The sequence below is a fragment of the Oncorhynchus mykiss genome, chromosome 6, assembly GCF_013265735.2.
Source record: "Oncorhynchus mykiss isolate Arlee chromosome 6, USDA_OmykA_1.1, whole genome shotgun sequence".
NCBI classification, from domain to species: domain Eukaryota; kingdom Metazoa; phylum Chordata; class Actinopteri; order Salmoniformes; family Salmonidae; genus Oncorhynchus; species Oncorhynchus mykiss.
The window spans coordinates 91,791,673-91,797,694 of NC_048570.1; positions in this window are offsets into that span (position 1 = coordinate 91,791,673).

The following is a 6,022-nucleotide window of genomic DNA, read 5'->3' on the forward strand; positions in this document are numbered from 1 at the left end:
TGTCTCCCTGGACCGAGGAGAGGTAATGTTGCTGTCTCCCTGGACCGAGGAGAGGTGAGGTTGCTGTCTCCCTGAACCGAGGAGAGGTGAGGTTGCTGTCTCCCTGAACCGAGGAGAGGTGAGGTTGCTGTCTCCCTGGAACGAGGTGAGGTGAGGTTGCTGTCTCCCTGAACTGAGGAGAGGTGAGGTTGCTGTCTCCCTGAACCGAGGAGAGGTGAGGTTGCTGTCTCCCTGAACCGAGGAGAGGTGAGGTTGCTGTCTCCCTGAACCGAGGAGAGGTGAGGTTGCTGTCTCCCTGGACCGAGGAGAGGTGAGGTTGCTGTCTCCCTGGACCGAGGAGAGGTGAGGTTGCTGTCTCCCTGGACCGAGGAGAGGTAATGTTGCTGTCTCCCTGGACCGAGGAGAGGTGAGGTTGCTGTCTCCCTGAACCGAGGAGAGGTGAGGTTGCTGTCTCCCTGAACCGAGGAGAGGTGAGGTTGCTGTCTCCCTGGAACGAGGTGAGGTGAGGTTGCTGTCTCCCTGGACCGAGGAGAGGTGAGGTTGCTGTCTCCCTGGACCGAGGAGAGGTGAGCTTGCTGTCTCCCTGAACCGAGGAGAGGTGAGGTTGCTGTCTCCCTGAACCGAGGAGAGGTGAGGTTGCTGTCTCCGTGGACCGAGGAGAGGTGAGGTTGCTGTCTCCGTGGACCGAGGAGAGGTAATGTTGCTGTCTCCCTGGACCGAGGAGAGGTGAGGTTGCTGTCTCCCTGGACCGAGGAGAGGTGAGGTTGCTGTCTCCCTGAACCGAGGAGAGGTGAGGTTGCTGTCTCCGTGGACCGAGGAGAGGTAATGTTGCTGTCTCCCTGGACCGAGGAGAGGTGAGGTTGCTGTCTCCCTGAACCGAGGAGAGGTAATGTTGCTGTCTCCCTGAACCGAGTAGAGGTGAGGTAGCTGTCTCCCTGGACCGAGGAGAGGTGAGGTTGCTGTCTCCCTGGACCGAGGAGAGGTGAGGTTGCTGTCTCCCTGGACCGAGGAGAGGTGAGGTTGCTGTCTCCCTGGACCGAGGAGAGGTGAGGTTGCTGTCTCCCTGGACCGAGGAGAGGTGAGGTTGCTGTCTCCCTGGACCGAGGAGAGGTGAGGTTGCTGTCTCCCTGGACCGAGGAGAGGTAATGTTGCTTTACTGAAGACTCATCTCTTCAGTGGGTCATATGATTGAGTGTAGTCTGGCCCAGGAGTGGGAAGGTGAACGGAAAGGCTCTGGAGCAACGAACCGCCCTTGTTGTCTCTGCCTGGCCGGTTCCCCTCTTTCCACTGGGATTCTCTGCCTCTAACCCTATTACAGGGGCTGAGTCACTGGCTTACTAGGGCTCTTTCATACCGTCCCTAGGAGGGGTGCGTCACTTGAGTGGGTTGAGTCACTGATGTGATCTTCCTGTCTGGGTTGGCGCCCCCCCTTGGATTGTGCCGTGGCGGAGATCTTTGTGGGCTATACTCGGCCTTGTCTCAAGATGGTAAGTTGGTGGTTGAAGATATCCCTCTAGTGGTATCCTTCCTGTTTGGCCCTGTCCGGGGGTGTCATTGGGTGGGGCCACAGTGTCTCCTGACCCCTCCTGTCTCAGCCTCCAGTATTTATGCTGCAGTAGTTTGTGTCGGGGGGCTAGGGTCAGTTTGTTATATCTGGAGTACTTCTCCTGTCCTATCCGTTGTCCTGTGTGAATTTAAGTATGCTCTCTCTAATTCTCTCTTTCGCTCTCTCGGAGGACCTGAGCCCTAGGACCATGCCTCAGGACTACCTGGCATGATGACTCCTTACTGTCCCCAGTCCACCTGGCCGTGCTGCTGCTCCAGTTTCAACTGTTCTGCCTGTGATTATTATTATTTGACCATGCTGGTCATTTATGAACATTTGAACATCTTGGCCATGTTCTGTTATAATCTCCACCCGGCACAGCCAGAAGAGGACTGGCCACTCCACATAGCCTGGTTCCTCTCTAGGTTTCTTCCTAGGTTTTGGCCTTTCTAGGGAGTTTTTCCTAGCCACATTGCTTCTACATCTGCATTGCTTGCTGTTTGTGGTTTTAGGCTGGGTTTCTGTACAGCACTTTGAGATATCAGCTGATGTAAGAAGGGCTATATAAATACATTTGATTTGATTTGACCCCTAGACACATGTTCACTCAGGTTACACACCATGTAACTAGGACCCCTAGACACATGTTCACTCAGGTTACAGACCATGTAACTAGGACTAGGACCCCTAGACACATGTTCACTCAGGTTACAGACCATGTAACTAGGACCCCTAGACACATGTTCACTCAGGTTACAGACCATGTAACTAGGACTAGGACCCCTAGACACATGTTCACTCAGGTTACAGACCATGTAACTAGGACTAGGACCCCTAGACAAAGCGAGTGCCACAGTATCCGTAGGGTAATGCTATTCAGTAACATCTTACTTACAGCAGGGCACTACTGCTCTGTGCCTCGCTACATCCTCTTAGCTGTTAACTGTGTATGTGTGTGTGTGTACACATGACTCCTGGTGATATCCTGGCACCTCTGGGTGACAGAAGGGGGACACACACACACACACCTCGAGAGGAACTCGCCGCAGGTGTCGGGCAAACCCCGACCGAGCTAGCGTCAATGAGAAATCCCGGCTGCCGTCGTAACTATGGCAACGGCAAGTCTCGACGGTAGCTAGGCCACAGTGCCGTCTCTGCAATCAACCACATACACACACACACACACACAATCCTGTTTTACCAAGTCGCCCACACACCAGCCATCACACATAGATACTGTAGAAAGAGGGGGAGGAGAGAGAGACAGACCACTAAAAAGAGAGTTCGCTGCTGGTGTAGGTTATGTGTGAAAGTCATGGCATGAATAGGAGAGGTCAGGGGTCAATGAGAGTGTAATTAGTAACAATGGGCCTAGCGAGGAAAACACTAGTCTACATTATATCTACTGATAGTGTCAGTAAGTGGGATGTAAACATTACTGTATTCAGGCTAACCCACCTCTACCACCACCACCATCACCACTACTACTACCACCACCACTACTACCATCTCCACCACCACCACCAAATACTACTATCACCACGACTACCACTACTACTATCACCATCACCACTACTACTACCACCACTACTATAATCACCACTACTACTATCACCACCACTACTACCACCACCACCATCACTACTACTATCACTATCACCATTACCACCACTACTACTATCACCACCACCACTATCACCACCACTACTACTACTAGTATCAGCACCACCACGACCACTACTACTACCACCACCACCACTACTACTACCACCACCACTACTACTATCACTATCACCACTACTACTATCACCACTACTACTATCACCACTACTACTACTAATATCACCACTACTACCACCACCACTACTACTACTATCACCACCACCACTACTATCACCACCCCCACCACTACTATCACCACCACCACCACCACTACTACTATCACCACCACCACTACTACTACTATCATCACCACCACCACCACTACTACTATCACCACTACTACTATCACCACTACTACTATCACTATCACCACTACTACTATCACTATCACCACTACTACTATCACCACCACCACCACCACTACTACTATCACCACCACCACTACTATTATCACCACCACCACCACCACTACTACTATCACCACCACCACTACTATTATCATCACCACCACCACCACTACTACTATCACCACTACTACTATCACCACTACTACTATCACCACCACCACTACTATTATCACCACCACCACCACCACTACTACTATCACCAAATCAAAATCAAATCAAATTTATTTATATAGCCCTTCGTACATCAGCTGATATCTCAAAGTGCTGTACAGAAACCCAGCCTAAAACCCCAAACAGCAAGCAATGCAGGTGTAGAAGCACGGTGGCTAGGAAAAACTCCCTAGAAAGGCCAAAACCTAGGAAGAAACCTAGAGAGGAACCAGGCTATGTGGGGTGGCCAGTCCTCTTCTGGCTGTGCCGGGTGGAGATTATAACAGAACATGGTCAAGATGTTCAAATGTTCATAAATGACCAGCATGGTCGAATAATAATACCACCACCACCGCTACTATCACCACCACCACTACTACTATCACCACCACTACTACTATCACCACCACCACCACTACTACTACTACTACTATCACCACCACCACGATCACCACCACTACTACTACTATCACCACCACCACCACTATCACCACCACCACTACTACTATCACCACCACTACCACCTGGTGTATCATTCTTGATACACACAGTAAACTGTTGAGCCTGAAAAACCCAGCAGCATTGCAGTTCTTGACACAAACCTGTGCGCATCTACTAGTATACCCCGTTTAAAGGCACTTAAACGGTTTGTCTTGCCCCGTCACCCCCTGAATGGCAACACATACACAATGCCCCTTCACCCCTGAATGGCAACACATACACAATGCCCCTTCACCCCCTGAATGGCACACATACACAATGAATGTCTCAAGGCTTATAAATCCTTCTTTAACCCGTCTCCTCCCCTGCATCTACACCGATTGAAGTGGATTTAACAAGTGACATCAATGAGGGATCATAGCTTTGACCTGGATTCACTTGGTGAGTCTGTCATGGAAAGAGCAATCTTAATATTTGGTCGCCAGACCAGGAAGTTTATTATGTAAATCCAGCTGCATTGGAGGAATAAATAAAATCAATATTTGGAAAAAAAACATGGAGCATAAAATATTACTGGTGTGCTGCAATTTCTATTTCAAATACTCTTTGCTTAGAACATAACCACAATGCATCACTCCCCTCCCAGGAAGTGTTGGTGAAGCAATAACATAAAAAAAGGATTCTATGTTCTAGAACTGTTCAGTTGACCTCCTACACATTTGCCATGACAACACAACCACAGCTGACCTCTCCTTGCATGTTGGAGTGTTGGGTGCAATACAAGGTTATATGAGGGGAAACAAAACATCCATGAGTCTAACTTGTTGTGAAAGGATGATTGATTTTCAGAGCTAATTAAATATATCCAAGAGAGGGAGCAGAGAAAGGGAGAGAGAAAGAGGGAGAGCGTGGAGAAGGGGGGGGAGAGATCCCTGGACAGGGGTGTCTGTACGACAGTCAATAATTTCCACATAGCCACTTTACAACAAGAGTTAAATCAATACGCGAGTGAGTGGATCAAGTTGCCTAGGCAACCTTTCCGCTGATTCCACCACTGCAACCATTTCCACGATGAGAAGACGTGGGGGAGTAGCTAGGAGCCGCGTCCAGTAATCTAATATGGATCCTCACCTTCTCTACCTGAATGATCCTCTACCTGAAGGACCCTCACCTCCTCTACCTGAATGATCCTCTACCTGAATGATCCTCACCTTCTCTACCTGAATGAATATCACCTCCTCTACCTGAATGATCCTCACCTTCTCTACCTGAATGATCCTCACCTTCTCTACCTGAATGATCATCACCTCCTCTACCTGAATGATCCTCACCTTCTCTACCTGTATCAGTCTGTGAAAGAACTGGATGAGTGAAAGCGACTGCCCTGGTGAGAGACAAGGGGGAGGAGGGAAAGGTAGAGGAAGCTACTGAAGACTTGAGATGAACCCTTGTCTTTCTTGCACTAACACTCACAGGAGGAGAGGGAGAGGAAGCCACAGGAAACGTATTGAGAAACATCCCTGGGAGCACAGAGTTCAGTCCAAACTCCCACTTTCTCTATCCTAGAGAGGAGGTTGATAGGAGCCAGTCAGACAGACAGTCCAGTACTAGAGAGAACACTGTTGGTCTGCTGGGAGATGGTAGGTGGTTAAGCTGTATTAGACAGATACCGTGCAGCGGGACCAAGCTGTGTTACAGACAGATACCGTGCAGCGGTACCAAGCTGTGTTACAGACAGATACCGTGCAGCGGTACCAAGCTGTGTTACAGACAGATACCGTGCAGTGGTACCAAGCTGTGTTACAGACAGATACCG